This window comes from Eschrichtius robustus, chromosome 2 (assembly GCF_028021215.1).
Source record: "Eschrichtius robustus isolate mEscRob2 chromosome 2, mEscRob2.pri, whole genome shotgun sequence".
Lineage (NCBI taxonomy): Eukaryota > Metazoa > Chordata > Mammalia > Artiodactyla > Eschrichtiidae > Eschrichtius > Eschrichtius robustus.
In genome coordinates, this window is record NC_090825.1 from 152,519,339 (window position 1) to 152,541,340 (window position 22,002).

General features: G+C 37.4%; 1 long non-coding RNA gene across 3 annotated transcripts in view; it reads left to right on the forward strand.

The window, feature by feature from the left end:
• Window positions 1-20,735, forward strand: part of LOC137759772 (uncharacterized) — a 63,459-nt gene extending 42,724 nt beyond the window's left edge. Inside the window, exon 4 of one of the 3 annotated variants that reach the window (XR_011073149.1) lies at window positions 20,484-20,735. This is a non-coding gene — a long non-coding RNA (uncharacterized lncRNA). Of the gene's footprint in view, window positions 1-3,165; window positions 3,243-12,532; window positions 12,749-20,483 lie in introns of those variants that run through there. The other 2 variants (XR_011073151.1, XR_011073152.1) reach the window with 2 other exon arrangements.
• The last annotated feature ends 1,267 nt before the right edge of the window (window positions 20,736-22,002 follow it).

A 22,002-nucleotide genomic window follows, 5' to 3' on the forward strand; every position in this document is an offset into this window, starting at 1 on the left:
CAAAATAATTACATTGAGTGAAAGAAGCCAGATTAAAGAGTCCTCACTGTGTGAATCCATTTATATAAATTTCTAGAAAACTGCAAACACATCTCTAACGATAGAAAGCATATCAGTGGTCACTTGGGGATGTGGAGGGGTGGAATGTGGGGAAAAAAAGGGGCTTTATGAATGAGGCATAAAAACACTTGCAAGTGATGGATATGTTCCTTTTCTTGATTGTGTTGGCAGTTCCATGGGTATATGCATATTTCAGAACTTAAATTGTGTTCTTTAAGTATGTGCAGTGTACTGTGTGTCCATTCTATTTAACAGTGCCAGTACAAAAAGGCTAAGAACAGACGCTTGTCTCAACAAATAAATGTAACAAAGAACAGAAAAGTCAAGTACAGTATGATCTCTGTCAGTTGAATTTTCCTATAGTTGAATTCCCTCAAAAAATATATCCCAGTTCTTAAAAGAGATGGGACTCTTAATAAAAGGTAAAAAAACCAGGAAAAGCCATCAGCAGGGTGAGCTCCAGCTACTTTTCAATTGTGAGACACAAGGTGCACGGTGCAGACATGCTAGGATGTTTGTTCTTCCTGCCCAATATTTTAGAGAGGATATTAAACACCCCCGTTAAATGCCTGCAAGTGATGGCCAGAGTGGAGTTTGGAGAGTGATGGCTGTGATCTTTAATATGGTTGTGCCTTTGTAAAGAGTCTCACTCAGAATTGCCAGGGTAATTTTGGAGTCAACTTTTTTTTGTTTTGTGGATGATATATATGTCTAACTCACCTCAAGAATATATGCACATAGACTTGAAGTTAGGGACCAGCTGGTGTAAATTTGTGTGGTTATCTCCTGACCTAACCTTTTAGCTTCTCTTTGTTCCTTGATTGTAGTTAAGCTTCATCTTGCCTCAGGGCCTTTGTATTTGCTGTTTTGGAAATATTATTTCCAGAAAAATTGTCCATAAATGATTCCTTTCTATTCTTTGGCACTCATCTCTTAAAGATATTTTTTCCTTGATTGTCCTACTAGCCGAACTCAGTCCCAATTTATCAGATTACCTTACTTCTTTCACAGAATAATAATCAAAACAAATATTATCTTTGGTGCCTCTTTGTATTTAAATGAACTTCTTCCCAAGGAACTCAAGCCCCACAGTGACAGACGTTGTTACCTTTCTTATCCCTTATTCTGTGTCTTCGAACTGTGTCTGGCATGTAGTAATCACTCGAGGCCTGTTGACTGTGTAAAGAATATGTGAGTAGATGAACAGATTTGGAGTTATTTGAGGTCGCTCTTAATGATGGCTGGTGTTGGTGATTAAATTAAAACTGTAGGTTTTAGAGTTGGAAGTGATCTTGCTGAGTCTCACAGCTACGGCAAAACTCTCCCTACTGTAGCATCCCTGACAGATGATCAAGTCTGAGCTTGAATAACTGTATATGAAAGACCCTAGCCAGGGCAACCTCCTAGCTTTCTTCCAAGCAGGTCACAACCTTCCATGGGAGTTTGCTCCCTATTATTCAGCTGTATAGGAGAAAACGGTTTGATTTACCCAGAATCATCTTCTCTCAGTCTCCTTGTTCTAGTTCCTAGAGAATAGACAGGACAGAGTTTCCTCTAAATTACATCCTTTGGGTTTGCATTCCTGCTTGTAACAAAATAAGCACCGTGCTATGGCAAAATTCCCCTTGATTGTCTGCCACTTGTTGCTACATTGCTTGTTAGTGTTTAGAAATAATTTGTGTTAATGTTCCACATTATAATTGATGGAGTACAGAAATAAAAGAGATCTTGGGGTTATGTCAGAAGCAATCAGACCGACATTTTCACTTACACTTTTAATGTATTTAATGCTGACACTGTGAGGAATTGAGCAGTAGAGTCACCGCGTTATTGCCATTGCTGAAAAAATGTATTTATGGTGAAATTTATGGTAACTTTGAAAGCATTAGCTGATGGGGGAATTGTCAGCTACATCTTAGAGCTCTGAGCATTTCTCAAAAAGTCGTGATACGAAACACCTCTGCCTTTTCTTGTATTTCTGTTTTCTTGTATTTATGTTCAACTACTTCACAAAAAGCATTCTTCATATTCCTGAAATAATGATGGGCTTAGTTGAGATTCCTTTGGGTCCTAAGGGAACAACATGTGTGCTTAATAGTGTCGAGTTACACAGAGCCTGGATGTTTGGCTCCAGACTGAAAGCCCCATGGAGTCATTTTTTTCACATCTGTTCACCAATGTGTATGAATGGGAGAAAACCAAAGTTCTGGTTTGTTCAGTCAAGGGGAGCCACACTCCTTTTACTTTTGCTGTGACAGACAAGTAAAGAGGTGTAAAATATGAAAAGAGTCTTTTCATGTTTGGTAGAACGCTTAAGTGGGATGTAGAGAATATACAACAAAAAGAAAAGCAAGTGAGTACTGCTGGCAAACTTTTTCAAGGGCAGCTAACAAAATAATAATAGTAGTAACAGCAATAGTAAGATTGATTTTAAAAGACTTAAGAGTGGCATGGATTCCTAAGCACTCTACCTGTATTAACTCCACGCCACAGCTCTGTAAAATGGGTGAGGTTATTAAAGAGGAGGTTGTTTTTCAAAGAGAAAGTGAAACACAAAGAAGTAACACTCCTGAAGTCCCACCACTAATAAGTGGTGGAGCTGGGGAAAAAAGATCCAAGCAAATTAATTTCAGAGTTAGTGCTCTTAACCAGTAGGTTATGTCCCACAGGTAATATTTGCACATTTTGAAATCACTTTACAAATACTATTTTTACCCCTAAAGTACACAGGGAATACCCAGGGAAATTGGCATTATAATTATTTTTATTTCTTTGCCAATAATCTGTTAACTTTTGGCAGTTCAGTATCCTTCCCCAACTTCTTAAAAATTCAGCCTACAATCCAAAACAATAAGGGCTAGTGAAAATAAATGTCTTGTAAATCCAGTTCAAGAGAGCAACTTAAAACTAAGGTCCCCAAGGATGTAAAAGAGAAAGCAAAAGAAAAGAAGAGAGAAGAAGCCCAAACCCTATGATTAAGCTCCACGTTGTTAGGTAAAGGGGCATTTAATTAATGCTTCTTTAATACCTTGTGCACAGAGGCATGGCTCTACAGAAGCCAAGGAGTCTCCCTTTCATCACTGATTCACGGTATGCTTCTGGCAGGGTCACTTCCTTCTTTGAGCCTCAAAGCTTTTCATCAAGACAGTGAAGGAATTGGAACAAGGTTAGCTCTCACAAGCCAGCTCTCATGTTCTCTCATGTTACCTGTGAGTCTAGGTAAGTGCCGAATGTCTTTAACATAACAGATTATATTTTTTCTTAACCATTTCTCTTCTCCTGATTTTTACGTAATTTCTAATACATGGTAGAATAGTAGAAAAGAAAAAATACCACACTGAAAAGTAACTGATACACTAACTTTCCATTCTCATTTCACTGTTAATTCAGCCAAAAGCCTTCTGTAGAATTCTGATGCAGACCATGAAAACACACTGTAAGTGTTCCAAAGTCTTTTCCATATTTGGTAGTCCTGTGATTTCCATTGGCAGAACTATCTTGGACTGTCATCTGAAAATCTATCAAAAAGAAATTAAGTAATAGGAATTCATATCAATGGTATTGGAGAAAGAAATCCTTGAACTTATCTTACTGTGTGATTCTTCATCCATGTACAAGATCAACAAGAAAGGTTAAACGTTAAAGGCAACATATTCCCATGAATAGAAGGGAGAACATAACACAAATAATATACAATGCTAACATCATGTACATACACATATATACAAGTAGTCTTGAAATATATTCCCAGATATTAATTGGATTAAAGTTTGGGGCAATAAAACATTTTTTCTCATAGAGAACATTATTCTTTAAGGCACATACAGACACACATATCTGCCCTGCTGGCCTCTCACAGTTTCAGTTGATTCCATTCATGTCCCCAGTTCATTTCCCCATATATTTATTCTTGGATTAGTGATTTTTGAACAGGTGTTCATCTCTTTAGAAATACCTGTGCCATGACCGCAGAGTACTCAGATTTCTTTTTGGCATTTGGTGCCATATGATGGGGAAAGTGACGAGTTGTATGACAGGAGAGGTACAAGGTGAACCTTAGAGTAAGTAAGACTTTATGCATAGTTCTTAATCCCAAAAGGAAAAGAGAAGGATAGCAGTGAAAGTCATTGGAATAAAGGACCTCTCAGATGAATCAGCATTAGGATAATTCATTGGTTACCGACTGTCCAGTCGGTTTAGGTTATAAAGTATTCCTGAGTGACTGCATCACTTTATGAAAGGATCTACCTAACTATAGCTTTCTTTTGCTGGAGTTAGTTTATATGGCAATAATATGCATAGAGAATGGCAATTGTGAATTCCTGTCTTCCCCAAATAGAAGACACTTGTTAAGGTACAAGTTTCCCCAAGACAGCAAATGATTTATCCGTACTATACTGACTGAGACTGTGTCTTACCATTCTTGTTTGTTAAAGGAGATAACAAGGCTAACTTTGAGTAGAGTAATAGCAGGATACTTAGAAAATACTTTCAGGTTAAGTTTTGTATACAAAGTTCAGTGTTTACCCACCAAAAGGAAATCAGCTCATTTAGTATTGCAGGAAATGCCTTCATACTTTTTCATTGCCACTAAAGGAATTTAAAACACCTGTTGGATATATTCCCTCCTAGAATGCCATTTGTACACTTATTCCTAATTGGACCTGTTATTTTAAATGCAAACTCATACTAGAAGGCTCAGAATTGATACTCAGTATTTTTAGTGATCACATGGTTTAGGGTTCTCAGATTTGGGCTCAGACTTGCATTTCAAGCATTGCAATCCGGGCTTGTTAAATGATTTCCCTGCAACCAGGAAAAATTGTTTATCTGAATCTAAAGTCCAATTAAAGAAATGTGATAGTGGTGATAGTGGTTGATGAAGCAGACTAGCATAGCAGCTCGGGCAATTATGGACAAGTTACATTTACCCTCTCTGTGCCTCAGTGTCTTCCTCTGAAACTGAGTTTCTTCATCAATGGTGATAAATACTGGTACCAATCTGACAGTTATTGTGAGAAATGAAGGAGTTCACAAATTTCCTAAAGGCTTAATGTTTGGCTTGTCATTACTAAATGCTGATAATTATTAGTAAAACAATATCCCTCTATTATTTATTATATCAAAATAATAATGATAAGGGCCTGTTATTTTAGTAGTTCTATTTTTTGGTCATATAGTTTAGACTAACTCATATTGTTTAAATGTGAAACCAAGAAGAAAAACAGTTTTGTTTTGTTTTTTTAACCTGGTCAGGGAACCCAAATCACCTAATTCAGAAATGTTTCTAACTTGGCATCTGCTTTGAATCTGTCACAGCCAGAGAAAGTTTATTGTCTCAGAAAGTGACAGCCTTGTATTTGTGTAGCATAAAAAAGAAGATACATGCTAGATAAGATATAGACCCCTTATCATAGTCATGCCACACAGAGTGCAAAACTATTCCTGCTGGGTTCAAACATTGTGATCCAGAGCCTGCCATTGCCTATCATCAGGAGCAGGAAAGCGTAAGAACCGTATGTGTTTGCCCTTAAGTTGGTCTACAACACAGATACTGTCAATCAGCCTCTGATAGTACCCTCCCCGTGGACAACCTTCTGTGCTCTTTTGAGCATGCTCAGATGGAGTCTACCATCAGTGTGGTGGGAATTCACTTGGCTTCAAGTGTGTCCACATTGAAGGGTGAAATGAACAAATACTAACCAAATTTGTGGCTGTCCAAACTAGGAAAATAGTTAAAGAATCAGGACATGAAGAATCAGGCAAATACTCATTTGGCGTCAACCCAATAAAAAAGCTTCTTGGTGAGAAAAAAGTTGCCAAAGATGAAAGCCCAGAATAGTGCTACTTTAGCCTAACCACAGTGTCAAAGCAAATAACACACATACACACAAACGCAAAAGGAAGCCCTCTTTACACTAATGCCCCAAAGTCCTTTATGAGTCTTCAAATTGAGCAGATTAGGTAGGTTGATGGTTGTCCTTTACGAACTGGGTCCACCTAACAAGACTGCTTACTAACAGAATATCTGTGTTTTGTCATTTAATAGACATCCCAAACTTAATATACCTTGCAATCAAATACACACATAGTCACTCATGCTTTTCCTGTAGACTTTCCAAAACAGAAAAGGGCAGCTCCATTCTTCCTGGTGCTCAGTTACAAAATGTGATTCATCTTTGACTTTTTCCTTTCTCTCTCCTTTCACATCCAATACAGAAGCAAAATGTGTCGGCCCTATCTTTGAGATAGAACCAGAATTTGACCGTTTCTCGATTTTTCCACTATTACCACTCAGGATTAAGATTTCGTTGTCTATCATCTTAATTATTATCCCTCTGAAATGTGTCCTTAACACAGTGGCCAGAGAACCCTTTGAGAATCTAAGTCAGAAGAATTATGTGACTTCAGTGTCTTCCCCTTCATCATAGTTGAAGCTGAAGTTCTTAAAATGCTGGAAAGTTGCTACGTGATTACCCTCCACATTATATATTTGATCTCATCTCCTCTACCTCTACTCCTTGCTCACTCTTTTCCAAACACCTTATACTCTTTAGTCCTTGATGTCCAACAAGTATAGTAGGCAGACATTTTCACTTGCTGTTCCCTTTACCTGAATTGCTGTTCTCTTTACTATCTACAGTACTCATCCACTCACTTTTTTAGGTCTTTTCTCAAATATCACCATCTCCATTATGAGGCCTTGCTTGGATTCCCTGTAATAACCTGCAGCCCCACTAATACACACTACCTCCTTAGAAGCCTCCCTTCTGCTGTAGAATCTGTTGAATGAATGAATGGAGTGAGCTATGTCTAATTTCCAAAAAAATAAACATCAGCCTTAAACACTTGTTGAGAGACGGGTTCAGGGTATAAAGAATAAAAGAAGTGTAAATTCAGGCCTTACCATTCACCATCCATTCCCTCAGGGTTCTGCTATGGTGTATCTTTGAATAAAAAGCACAGTTTGATAAGACTAATTAATAGCTTAAATTCGTTAGACTCCCAAATCTTTTAGAGTAGAAATGTGATAAAAATTGTGTCAGAGATTCTCAACAAAATGTTAGCAAGTTGAAGGCAAAAAAATATAAAAACAATTACATACCATGACCAAACGGGATTTGTGTCAGGTATGTAAGGCTGGTTCAACACTTGAAAATTAATTAATATCCATCCAAGACAAAAAAGAAAAAAAAACATATAAATACATGCAGAAGAAGCATTTGACAAAATCCAGCATGCAGTCATGAGAAAAACTCTCAGTAAACTAGGAATAGGGAGGGACTTTCTTAACGTGATAAATACGATCTACAAAAAACCAATAGCTAACATCATACTTACTGGAGAGAAACTCAGTGCTTTCCCACTAAGATTAAGCACAAGGCAAGGATGTCCTCCTTTACTATAACTTTTCAATATTGTGCTGCAAGTCCTTGCTAATGCTATAAGGCAAGAAAAGGAAATAAAAGTGTACAGATTGAGAAGGAAGACATAAAGCTGTCTTTGTTCACAGATGACATGATCATCTATGTAGAAAATCTTAAAGAGTTGACCCAAAACTCCTGTAGCTAATAAGTGATTATAGCAAGGTTGCAGGATCCAAGGTTAATATACAAAAGGCAATTACTTTCCTATATACCAATAATGAACAAGTGGAATAGGTTAAAAAAAAAACCCCACACTATTTACATTAGCACTGCCAAAAATGTAATACTTCAGTATAAATCTAATAAAATAAGTACAACCTCTATAGGAGGAAAACTACAAAACCATGATGAATGAAGTCAAAGAATAACTAAATAAATGGAGAGATATCGCATGTTCATGAATAGGAAGACTCGGTATTATCAAAATGTCAGTTCTTTCTGACTTAATGTATAGAAACTCAGTGCGATCCCAATCAAAATCCCAGCAAGTTATTTTATGGATATTGGCAAACTGATTCTAAAGTCCATATATATGAAGAGGCAAGAGACCCAGAATAGCTGTCACCTCACTGAAGAAGGACAAAGTTGAAGGAATGACACTACCCAGCTTGAAGACTTATTATGAAGGTGCAGTAATCAAGACAGGGTGGTATTGGTGAAAGAACAAATAGATCAATGGAACAGAATAAAGAGCCCCAAAATAGACCCACATAAGTACAGTCAACTGATCTTTGGCAAAAGAACAAAGGCAATACAATGGAGCAAAGATAGTCTTTTCATCAAATAGTGTGGAAACAACTGGATGTCCATAGTAAAAAAAAAAAAAAATCTAGACACAGACTTTATATCCTTCATAAAAATTAACTCAAAATGAACCACAGACCTAAATGTAAAACACAAAACTGTAAAACTCCCAGAAGATAACATAGGAGAAAACCTAGATGACCTTGGGTATGGCAGTGACTTTTAAAATATAACACCAAAGGCACAATCCATGAAAGAAAGAATTGATAAGCTAGACTTCATTAAAATAGAAAATTTCTGCTCTGTGAAAATCACTATCAAGATAATGAAAAGAAAAGCCACAGAGTGGGAGAAAACATTTGTAAAAGACACATCTTGTTAGGATAAAGTGGCAACTTGCAAGCTTCTTACATGTGCAACTGGTGTAATTTATTTTGGTATGTAGTATGAGGTACAGACTTTAGCTTTCAATGGGTGTGTAGTTTTCTAGGCATCAATTTTAAAGATTATACCTTGACTTTATCACAATCAAACTTCCCAGACATACTTAGAACTATTTGTGGGTATTCTTTTCTGTTTAATTTGTATATGTGTTCATTCATGTAGTAATGGTACAATGTTTGAATTGTAGTGGCTTTATAGTTAAGTTATATAGCTGCCTGCTAATTAACAGATACTCGACTTCTAATAAAGTTTATTACTTGTACCTGAATGCCTCCAGATTATGTCCTTCATTCAGACTCTTTACTATTCACTCAATATAAATTCAGAGCTGATATACATTAAAAACTGAACTAAGGTGGCTAACATGTTTTAGTTTTCGTCTATATTCCTAGATTTAAAATATGAGAAAGTAATAGAATGCAACATTTTTAAAAACCTCTAATGACTCACTTTTTTTTTTTTTTTTTTTTTTGGCTTTAGAATAGCTTTATTACATAATCACAGGGCCACAGAGCCCAAAGAGAACCTCGAGAAGATAATCCAGTCTCTCTTCTTACTCTTGGAATTAGGTACCTTGTCTTTGAGGGATTGCTGTAAATCCTGTCCCATTGTTGAACCTTTATATGGCTCATCCAATCATCACTAGTATGAGGTGGATTGTCTGTTAAAAGTTAATGATGGTGAGCTGGGAGTCTGTTGTTTTCTGTTTATGCACAGCAGTGGAAGGGGAAAATCTATTTATTTAAATCAAAATGTAGCTGTTTACATTGGAAGCTTAAATTCTTGACACACCATGTCCTGCTTTTGAAAGGGCAATTTGTGGGATAAGGAATGTCACGGTGATGTTCTGGAGGCCACAACAGGCATATTTTCTGGTCATAAGTAGAAAGCAATGATTAAATTCAGGTTTCCTTTCTAGGAGATGCAAAAAAAAGCAAGAATTATTAAATTTAGGTTTTTAATGAGAAGGAAAAAAAAAAGGAAAGAAAATGAGGACGGATGAAAGGAGGAGGTTGTTTCTTCCTAGACCTGATATACATGGGTACATTTCCTGCTAATGATTCATCTTGGTTGGGAGGGGCAGGAGACATGGAGATACAAGTCCATGAGGAACAGAGTATACTTGGGCAGAAGTGAGACTTAGACCTTGATTATTACCTAAGGTTCATATAAGCTTCGACAAATATGCTGTTGATTTGTTCCAAACATGGAGTCATACCCATTCTATATTCTCTGGAATGGTCTGAGCATTGTGCCACCTCTGTAGGAAGTAGAGGAAGGCAGCTCTGAGTGGCTCTAGATGACTCTGGAAATCAGCCTGCTTATTAGGGCTTTCTGGGTTTGACACAACTTAGTATATCAGTCAGGAGAAGATGGGTAATGCTGCTGTAACAAAGTACTCCCAAATCTTGATGGTTTATATTCTGAGAGGTTTATTTTTCCTTATACTACATGCTTCCCCTGCCTCTATCCTTTCTTCACAAATCACTAGGGGCTGGAGGAGTAGGTTTTCTATGTCTTCCTGCCTTGTTGGTACTTCCTCTATGTCACAATCTTCTCCTTGCTGTAAGGAGTAATTCTCTTGGGTTATAATATTTAATGACTGTCAGGAAACAAGAGTAATGGGAAAGAGCAAAAAAGGGAACATTGGTTTAATATTTACAAAATATCTAATGACTCACATTTTCTATCTCTAATTAAAACAGAATACCCTGTGGAATATCTTTGCATCATTTACCCGGTTTCATTAATTCTGGCTGCTGAAGTTAATTTAAATTCACTCTGGTAAAATGAGAGCTCAGTATAAGCTTTTAGGATACTCAGACTTACAAATAGTCATCTGCTAGATGGTAAACAGTAAACAGTCTTGTTTATTGCAAATAATCTTAGCCAATAAATGTTATTTATGCTCCATTTAAGAATAAAGATGTTAATCTGAGATCACAAAACGATCTTTTTGTTAAAGCTAAAAGCAATTCTGTTTTAATTAGTTGCAAATGCAAATATTACCCAACTTCTTTCTCCTTCTTTGATAGTTGTATAGAAATAAAACGAAATATAAGAATGTAAGCCAGGGCTTCCCTGGTGGCGCAGTGGTTGAGAATCTGCCTGCCAATGCAGGGGACATGGGTTCGAGCCCTGGTCTGGGAAGATCCCACATGCCGCGGAGCAACTGGGCCCGTGAGCCACAACTACTGAGCCTGAGCGTCTGGAGCCTCTGCTCCGCAACAAGAGAGGCCGCGATAGTGAGAGGCCCGCGCACCGCGATGAAGAGTGGCCCCCATTCGCCGCAACTGGAGAAAGCTCTCACACAGAAACGAAGACCCAACACAGCCAAAAATAAAAATAATAAATAAAAAAAAAAAAAAAAAAAAAAGAATGTAAGCCAAACCCACTACAAATGAAACTGCACTACAGGCCCAGTATCTTCAGTGATTTCTAGATGATTTCTATGCTCAAACCTTCATTCTATCCTCTTTTCCTAAACAGAATTGTTTTGTTTTGTTTTTTTGGGTTTTGAGTAACTTTTATTACACAAGGGATTCATATTCTTTATAGAGAAATCATGTAATCAAATAATCCAAAAATAGATTAAAGAGCAGCCATAATTCCACCTCAAATATATTATCACTGTATCTATTTTATAGTATAGCTTTCATATGTATGTTTTTAACATCTTTATTGGAGTATAATTGCTTTACAATGTTGTGTTAGTCTCTGCTGTATAACAGTGCCTCAGCCGTACGTATATATATATCCCCATATCCCCTCCTTTTTGCGTCTCCCTCCCACCCTCCCTATCCCACCCCTCTAGGTGGTCACAAAGCCCCGAGCTGATCTCCCTGTGCTATTTGGCTGCTTCCCACTAGCTATCTATTTTACATTTGGTAGTGTATATATGTCCATGCCACTCTCTCACTTCGTCCCAGCTTACCCTTCCCCCTCCCCATGTCCCTAAACAGAATTTTAAGAAGTTAGCCAAGATAAAATGAGAAACTGATTTAGACTTAGGTCCCAAATTTACAGCTTCAATGATTTAGGAAAATTCCTTGACAGCTATACTGAGCCTCAGTTTTCACATTTGTAAAAGGGTGAGGATTAAAAAAACTGATACTTCTGGAAAGGCCTGTCATTCTGATTGGATATTTTTAAAATGTTAACTGAAATTTAAATGTATAAATTATAAAAAGAAGATGACAAAAAGGCCTATTGTCATTTTATTACCCTGGTGGTCCACTGATAGGAGAAGGGGCTTCTCTAAGTAGTTTACTTCATCCTGATTTCTGGACACTCCCTTCTTTAACCTGCTTTTGGAGGCAGCGGGTGACATTCTGGCAAGTTTTATTCAATTTCTTTATGCCTTGATTTTAGGAAAGAAGAATAGTAGCTGTGCTGAGCTCTGCCAGGTCAGATAGAATTTTGGAGTATTCTCTTTCTCTCTCTTGTAGACAGCCACTGTCATTTGGTAAGCCATAAGCCTTCCTTTGCTTTGACTGTGGTTAGTGTGTTTGCTGGATTTCTAAAATATATTTTTAGTGTTTACTTGTTTAGATTGAAAAGATTGGGCTATATTTTTAGAAGTTTACCCCTTCTTTTTGGAAGGCCTTTTAAGTTGTGTTATTGCATGCAAGAGAGCTAACGAAATTCTGGACTCCATATTTTCGTTTTTACCTTTTTTTTTTCTCAGACTTTGAACCAACAATGGCTAAGAATGAAAGGAACTCAGACCCAAATATTTTTTCCCTTGTAAAGCACAGAGAATATGGGAAAAAATTAAATTGGGAAATTGTTTTGCTCCTCTTCCTCCTCCTTGTTGGTCAGTTACCTTAGTCGTCCACCTCACTTTGTATTTCTAGCCTGGCTTCAGAAAGACCTGAATTTGATGAACTACACACTGTTGGAGTAGTAGATTGCTAGAAGGAACCACGATCCAGACAACCTTAAATGGCGGCTTCATGGAATATATTCAAGAAGAATGGTCCAGCCAATTTCCTCACTTCCATTGTGAAAGGAGTTCCCTATTCCTAAGAAAATGGACCTATGTCCGACTGACACAGAAGATGGAGATTTATCCCAGTGTATTTATATATGTATATATATTAAAATTATATATATATGTATATATTTATATATATATAATGCCTAATGGAAATATCTCAGATGGTCTATGTTGTGTTTTTTCTTTAATTTTACTTATAAAATTGTGACCATTTTTTAACTCAAAAGAGGAGAACCTTAAAAATTAATTAAAAAGACATTCTCAGTAGTCTAAGGTTCAGAGTGACTTGGCAGAGAAAATTGCTGAATGGTTAGGTAACAGTGCTGGTATGCTTGGCTATTGTAACACTTTACATTTGAGTTTCTCTTCCTTGGAATTACAAGAACTATATGACTCAAGAGAAAGATTGATAATTAGGAATATTCTGCTTGCTTTTTATATAGCCGAATGAAGAACATTTTGATTAATTATTTGGAGGTCATAGGAAGGAACCTTCATGATCTAACTTTTGAACAAGTAGTGTTGCAACACAAAGCTATGACTTCAAAAAGGAAATTTGAAATGACCTATTTCTTTTGGTATCTCAATCCAGATATCTGTCAGTAAAATGAGTCACTTTTCAGTCAAATGGGTGATCAGCAATATAGTTTTTTATTGGGAAGCTGAAAGACACCATTGCCAAACAGAGCATCTGCAGTGTTAACATCTATATTTGAGCATCTTTCGTTTTCCCAAGGGGTGCAGGTGAGAAGAAGGAAGGCAGAGAAATGCACTTGAATAAAGCTTTTCAAGATGGATAGAACAGAGAGCATTCCCAGAGGCAGGTCAAGTTCAACCCAAGAACAACTCTCTCAGTGCTTTCACAACTAGTTAACTCAGCTCTCAAATCAGTAACTCAGCTCTCAAATCAGTGCTGAAATCAAGCAGAAGGTTGTTAATATTGATACGGTTAACATACATCAAATAGGATTACTGAATTTTCTGAATCCAAAAGTTCTCCACAGTGTTGACATTTCCTCACTGAACTCCCAGGATTGTTTGGTTTCAAAGGCTGTTGGGCTCAAGACGCATTTTGTTTTAAATAATCCTTCATAAAAAGTTCAGCTTTCAGTCTAATATGATTGAAACCCAGCTTGAGTGTGTTTTATAATGCACTGAGCTGGAAAGACTATGGGCATTGAATTATTCAAAACATGGTAGGCAAAGGAGTGATATGTGGGGAGGAGGTGATCAAAGAAATCAGTGAGACTTGATATGTCATGTTATCTCATTTTATTTAGCTTTTAGAACTCTTCCAAATATTAGAGGAAAAAATCAATATCAATTTTCACCTGTCACGTTCCACACTTCAATTATTAATGAATGTCAAATTTGACCACAGTTTTCTGTACCACCTGCTCTGCAATAATATTTCTGAGCCTTTATTTAAAATGTAAAATTGTCATTGAATTTCCAAATATGATTCTGCAGTGGCTAATTCAGCTTGTTTTATTAATAAGCAAGTTCTGATGAGTAATAGTAATTTAATACGCCTGCATGTAAGGTTAAAGTGTAAATTATTGCTGCCGAAGGTGATGAGATATGACTGCGATGTGGTGGTAGGGCACTCACCTTCCTGAACGAACCCTGCAAGCACACAGTTCTTGGGAGAAACCAGTACTTCATAGAGTAGCAAATCTGATATTATTTTGCATGTCTCCTGTAGCAGTGGAATGCACACACACACACACAAACATGATCATGGGTGAAAAAACACACATGCGCACCTTAGATGCTTGCACTAATTTCTGAATATAGTTCTCCGGAAAGAAAAAGCTTTACTGATGATTTGTATTTTTATAGTTTATTACTTTATCCATACTAAAACACTTCAGGAAATCACTTCCTGTTTTGTTGTCCATGGAATCCTTTCAATTTTGAGATGCGAAATAGAAATCGAAATAATGATTATAGTCCTTGGCCATGAAAGACTTAAGTTACAGAGAGCCCGGTGACTGGAGGTCAGAGCTGCCACGGAATTATTCCCTGCTCCGGAGACCATTAGAATATCACTGTGTACCCACTTAAGGATAGAATGCTGCTATTGAGAAACTAGCTCTCTTTTATTTATGCTAAAAGGAGAGAACAGTAGGGGACCTTGGCTGTGTGAGTGTATGAAACTTTCTCTGTTTTGTACAATAAGCAAAAACTATACATGAAATAGCCTCGGGCCTTTTGTCTTTTGTACCCAGCTCTTTCCTGTATTGCTCCTGATCAATTACACTTAAATCAACAAGAGTTGCTTGAACATTTTGACAGTAATGTTCCCCATACCCTGAAGCATTTTTAAAGGGTTACTGAGATAAAGCTATTTCAAAAAATACTCCCTCCAAATGTTTTCAGGGTGGCATCAATGAAAGTAACTTAGAGGAAGAAAACTCCACCTTGAGTTCCTGGCCTACCACTCTAAGGCCAGGCAAGCATAAACCTTCATAGCAAAACCTAAGTTTGCTCACACTTGAGAATTTGGTTTCCATGGTCTTATATGAAAAGTATATGGAGACTTTAATTCCCTATAAGCCCTTTCCAAAGAGTAAATATAGTTCATCATTCATAAGAGATGATGAAAATTACAATTTTGTTGAATAGGTGGAATATATATTATATATAATATATATATTTTTAATATATATATAAAATATATATAGTTACTATTCAGAGTCCTAAAACATGGATTTTTCTTACTTACCAAGAAGGAACGGTAACTTGATCTCTAAACACAATAAAGCACCTGGTCATAGCAGAATCATAACAAATATTTGATATCAGAATGAATTCACTGTTCAGGTGTAAAGAGGGAATACCTTCAGCTTTCCTCTTTCTTGTACCCCGTTATTGCATCCTGGACAGAGGGGATTTTTCTTGATTTTAATCTAAAAGAGAAATGTTCACTTTTGTTAAGATGGAAATTGAAAACCTCAGTAGGCAGAGGCACTGTTTTTATTTGGCTGAATTCCTGTTTCTAGTGATAATTCAAGGTGTAATAGGGTTTTCTCTGCCACTGCAAAATCTGAAAATGATAAGCATCTCACCAGAGTTTCAGGACGGCCCGTTACCTATTCTGTGGAAAGGATATTCAAAGTACCATGCTTCATCAGTGTCTTCTTTGACTTATTCATCAATGGACAACTACTGAGTTAAGACAGTGTCTTATCCTTGCTTCAAAAAAACAAAAACAAAAAAAACCCACAAACAAAAAAACTGTTAACGATGAAAACTTATTATGCCAGGCCTTAGTATGGCCTGACTTGGAAATTTAGTTTCAGAGGCTTTTGTGAATATACCAAGGAAAGAGGACCTAGGCGTATCTTATTCCCACAGGCTGCCAATAAATATTTGCTTAATGGAAAAAAAATTAATATATAGTATAGGAGAGAACCTGACAGATGCTTAACATTATTGAGTGATAGCAATGCCCAAACTCATCTGTGATCAAACACTATGAAAGTATCCTCCTAAGGATAAACTGATTACAAATAAGAAGTGAAAATTCAATTATGGAGATACTTTCAGTTTCAGCTCTGATATGCAAAAAGCTTGGAAGTTGTCACTGTATCTTGTCCTTACAAGATAATGCTGTACAAAATGAAAATCAATGACTTTTCTCAGACATGATTAATAAAACATGTAACTATGAAAGAATTTTAAAACTGTAATTATGTATGTGTATATATGTGTCTCTGAAAAATCTGTGTCAAAGAAAACTGAGGCTATCAGTATAAACTCATTTAACTTCTATCTCTTCTTACCTTTATTTCCTCCCAAACTTACCAGTATCCATCCAACTCGAAGGATACAAGTGATTTTTACATACTGTGCAAGGTTTTTTTCTTATTTCTATGTCCATGTTTCCCCAGTTCTCTAAATTATTATCTACATCTTCAGGATCTCCTTCATCGGTTCCTTCATTTCAACATATAAAATATAAGTCCTTCTCATTCTAAAAAGTTCTTTTTTGCTAATTATTTTCTCTTTTCATCCAAACTCCTTCAGAGTAGCCTATTCCCACTGTCTTCACTAGCCCCGCCTGGCCCCCACAGGCAGCCCTACACCCTCAATTTATCGCCATCTGGCTTTCTTGTCCACCACTTCACTGAACTGCTCTAAGGTCACTGGGGACCTAACTGCCCAAATCCAATGGACACTTACATTCTCTGAAGGATGACACTGTCATCTACTTCCTCCTTCTTGAAACTCTATCACCTCTCTCCTTCCCAGAATTCTTTCTCTGCTTATTACTTAAACGTTGTCAGTACTCACAATTCTCTGAAATCTCATCCATTTTCATGATTTTAATGACTGCTAAGTGCTGATGACATTGAAATTTTTATCCTTCCATGTCTTCACGTGCAGGTCCAGTTATCTACCAGTTTGTCTCCCGAATTCTACAGGTGCTTTAAAATTCTACATGTCCAGAACTAAAGTCTTTTCCCCAATTCAGTTCTTTATCCCCTATTTCCAAACTCAATGATACCACCACCCAACCTTAGTCACACAGATGGGGGTTCAGCCTCCGCCTCCTACTTCTTCCTTACTTCCCAAGATCAAGTCTTGCTTGTAATTTCCTAAATACAATTAGAACTTATTTCCTCCCTTCATCTATACCTTATTTCAGACCCCTTTCTTCTTGCTATTACCTGGTCTAGAAGTTACCAAATTGCTGTTTGCTGGAACCAGTTGTTAGACACTTCTATTAAAAAAGGACTCTAGAGTCAAATAGCTTTGAGGATGGCTGTGTACCATACGCCTGCTGTGACGATCCAGAATGAACATTAGCCGACAGCAGCCCCGAGAAGCTGTGCAGTAAAGAAACCTGATTAACTTTACTTAAGCCAGGTTCTCCCTTCTGCCGGCCTATAAACCTTTCAGTAGGGACAGGAGAGGAGGTGGCAGCATGAAAGTCCCACTCGAAAATAAAAAACACTGCTCCTCAGAAGAGTGGGGCATAATTGTCTCCAGGCGTCTTCAGATTCCTCATCCATACTGACGTCAGTGGTCTAAAATGCCACCTGAACTTGTCCTTTCCATTCTTAGCTATTTTCTGAGGAAACCAGCTCCACGCACGTGGATGGCTAAGACCCACTCTCCTCCTCCTCGCTGCCTCCTTTAGGGGCGCTTGCAACTGCCTGGTGACATTGCACTGATGCGCCAGAGCCTGTGCCTGTGGCTCCATAACACACCCCTCGCACAGTCACGGCTCTGGACTTCCGCTGTCCTCTCTGCCTTGAGTGTCCTTGCCTTTCACCGGCTGACTCACCAGTTTTTCACGAGTCCTTTAAGACTTAGCTTAGGGACTGCCTCTTTCGATGACTTTTCTTTGCCTCACAGCTCCCCCTCTTCTTCCACAAACACTGATGAAACGCCCTGAATATGTCCGTCACAGCAGCATGTCACGTGCAGGATGAGACATCTGCTGTGTGTCTTCCCCTCTCACTCCACTGCTAAAGGGCCAACGCTACATCTTGCTCATTGTTTCGCTCCTCTAACACTCAATCCATGACTAATGAACTAACTAGTACTGTAGTAGCCCTCTTAGTAACAATCAGGCAGGAACTTCTAGAAGAAATCTGACACTCCAGCTCTTCTCTGATCTCACCTTTCAGTCTGAATGAACTAAAGACTTATCTGTACATGTTTTACCAGAGAGACATAATTTAATCCAGAGATGTGTCATCACATACTCTTACATACTCTGCCGTTTAAAAATTCGGCTCACGATGGGGGAAGGAGACAGGTGTGCTTTCTGATAGCCCCACTCTTTTGCACCTCTAGTGCTCACTGGCTTCTCTCTCGGTGCCTTCCTTAAACACTTCCTCTCTTAACAAGGAAACAGGATAACAAAGTAATTAAGAGCCTGGGTTCTGCCTATCTGTGAAACAGAAACATAACCAAGGACATAGAGAATAGACTGGTGGTTGCCAAGGGGGAGGGGGTGGGAGAGGGTTGGATTGGGAGTTTGGGATTAGCAGATGCAAACTGGTGTATATACAGGATGGATAAACAGAAAGGTCCTACATGGGACTTCCCTGGTGGTGCAGTGGTTAAGAATACGCCTGCCAATGCATGGGACACGGGTTCGAGCCCTGGTCCGGGAAGATCCCACATGCCAGAGAGCAACTAAGCCTGATGCCACAACTACTGAAGTCCATGCACCTAGAGCCCGTGCTCTGCAACACGAGAAGCCACCACATTGAGAAGCCTGCGCACCGCAACTAGAGAAAGCCCGCGTGCAGCAACGAAGGCCCAACGCAGCCAAAAATAAAAAAATAAATAAATACATTTATTTTAAAAAAAGTGGATGTATTTTAAAAAAACCAAAAAGGTCCTACTGTAGAGCACAGGGAACTATATTCTATATTCTGTGATAAACCGTAATGGAAAAGAATATGAAAAAGAATGTATATAAATGTATAACTGAGTCACTTTCCTGTACAGCAGTAATTAACACACACTGTAATTCAACTATACGTCAATAAAAAATAAAATTAAAAAAAATTGCCATAAAAATTATCACATAAGGGGGACTTCCCTGGTGGTCCAGTGGTTAAGACTTCGCCTTCCAATGGAGGGGGTGAGAGTTTGATCCCTGGTTGGGGAGCTAAGATCCCACATGCCTTGTGGCCATAAACCAAAATATAAACCAGAAGCAATACTGTAACAAATGCAATAAACACTTTAAAAATGGTCGACATCAAAAAAATCTTTAAAGAAAATAATCACATAAATCAGAAACAAATGAAACATAATAAAGTCTGTACATTTAAAAAAAAAAGAGCATGGGTTCGGGTCAAATCGCAGCTTACCACTTACTTATAGCTGTGTAATTCTTGGCAACTCACATAATGTCTCCTCCGACCCCTCATCTATAAAATGGGGATGGTAATAGTTCCCAATCTCATAGCGTTGCTGTAATCCATAAACACGGTTAAGTGCCTTGGTAAATGTTTGAGGCTCTCTGGTTATTGTGAATTAAAATATGTCAATGGCTTCTGGCCATGTGATTTATAATAGTTTGACATTTAACCAAATGGTAAAACTATTCCATTTATTATTCCCATCTCTTTTTACCCCTTACCCTGTTTTGTTGTTTATGTTTGCTCCCACCACAGAGTGCTAGTTCCAGGAGAGTAAAGGCTTTATTTTGTTCACTGCTGAAAGCAATGGCACCCAGAAAAGTACTGTACATATGAAGACCTCAGAAAACACTAGCTGAATGAATGGTGCAAAGTGTCACAAGGAAAAATACACCAAAACTTTCATTATAATAAAAAAGTATAGATAAATCTTTCTCTAATGGCTTCCAGTCAAGTAATTGAAAACATCATATGCTATAATAAAAACATAAGTAGTTTATTAAAATTTGAAGGCAAAAACATAATTTTAAAAGATTTAGTCCTATGTTAGGCGTGATAGAGTATGGATGCTTTCTTAAAATTCACAATCAGATCCAAGAGTATCACTTTCAGAATGTTCTAGTAGACTGAGTTTACTTTTAGTTGCCTTTGATGAAACAGTCACTATTCTACTCTCTTTCTTAACAGAAATGTGTTTTTTCAAAGACTCACTTTTAATTGCTTTATTAACCAAAGAATTCTTTTGCCCAATTCCTTTGCTTTTCTGCTTTACAGGTGAGTCAGAGCAGGAATGCAGGTCCTTCCCAGGTTGTTTCTTAGCAGAGTATTTTTTGGTTTATTCACCTGCTTTGCTCATTTTCTCTGAAGAAGACCTGCTATTTCTAGATAATTCCTCTTCTTTTCTTTGACTTCCAGTTCCAGAAATGACGTCTGCTGAAGGGAGAACATGTTCTAGCAATGAAATCTTCAAAAGACTCCTGCTGCTGCTCTGTGACTGGGACCCCCAGGTTGTCTTTGGAAGTTTCTAAGGCCTCCTGAGTAGAGACTAGGACATGGAAGGAGTCGAGAGGCAAAGGAAGCCCAGCATCACCTGTAATTTTCTGAAACTGGAGGGAAAGCCAAAAGACAAGACAAAAATTCAGTGATGAACAAAGCCAACCATTAAAAAGTAGAGTTCAAAACATCAATGTTATTCTGTGATCTTAGTATTAACACAGTAATTGATTATTCAGAAGATTTCAGAGCCAGTTTTTTTCTAATTATATCTTGCCAAGTGATTCTCAACTTAACCTAGCTATATCCAAGGCTATGTCTGCTACATTTTCAGACTTTGGTGATTGGGGTAGTTATTACCCATTTCCTTTCCCTCACTAAAAATGAAACCCTACTCTGTAAGAAAATTAATTTCTTTTCTATCCTCCAGGCACATGTAAACAGTATATAGTTTGTGACCAGACTGTGTTCTCAAGCTGTCAGTTCCCAAGACCAGTCTGAGATTGGCTGAGGTGGGTGAAGGGGGCTCCAAGTAATGCTAGAGGAAAAGCTGACATGTTTCCCCTCCCATTCCCATGACCAGGTGAGTCACTATAATATCTTACGTATTAGCTATGTCAAGATTACTTATTTTAAAAATTCTGTCAATACGTGTACCTTCATTAGTGTTCCTTCATTGTAAGCTGACTGCATACAAATAGAAACCTAGATAAAATATGAATAGAATAGACATTTATACAATTTAAAATTTGGAATATTTTCTGTAATGTTTTCTTTCTTCATTAAGGAGAGTTTGCTTTAACTCATAAATTTTCTAAAGAACTTCCAGTTTTCTTATGTACAACAATACAGTATCATGAAATGGGCCCACATTTACTAATCTCAGATTTGGAGAGGACTCCACAGTCCTCTAGCTCCCGAGCATGTGAACTATTAGAGACCGACCATTATTATTTTCTCTCTGACTTGGTCATTTCCTTTTTTTTTTTTTTTTTTTTTAATGTCTGAAACATTTATATTAACATATTTCCATACATATTTCCATACAAATACAAATATAAGATTTTTAGAAATTTCATGTAATGTCTGAAACATTTATATTAACATATTTCCATACATATTTCCATACAAATACAAATATAAGATTTTTAGAAATTTCATGTAATGTCTGAAACATTTATATTAACATATTTCCATACAAAACAAAACAAAAAATGGACGGACAGAACCCTAGGACAAATGGTGAAAGCAAAGATATACAGACAAAATCTCACACAGAAGCATACACGTACACACTCACAAAAAGAGGAAAAGGGGAAAAAATAATATATCTTGCTCCCAAAGTCCACCTCTGCAATTTGGGATGATTTGTTGTCTATTCAGGTATTCCACAGATGCAGGGTACATCAAGTTGATTGTGAAACTTTAATCTGCTGCTTCT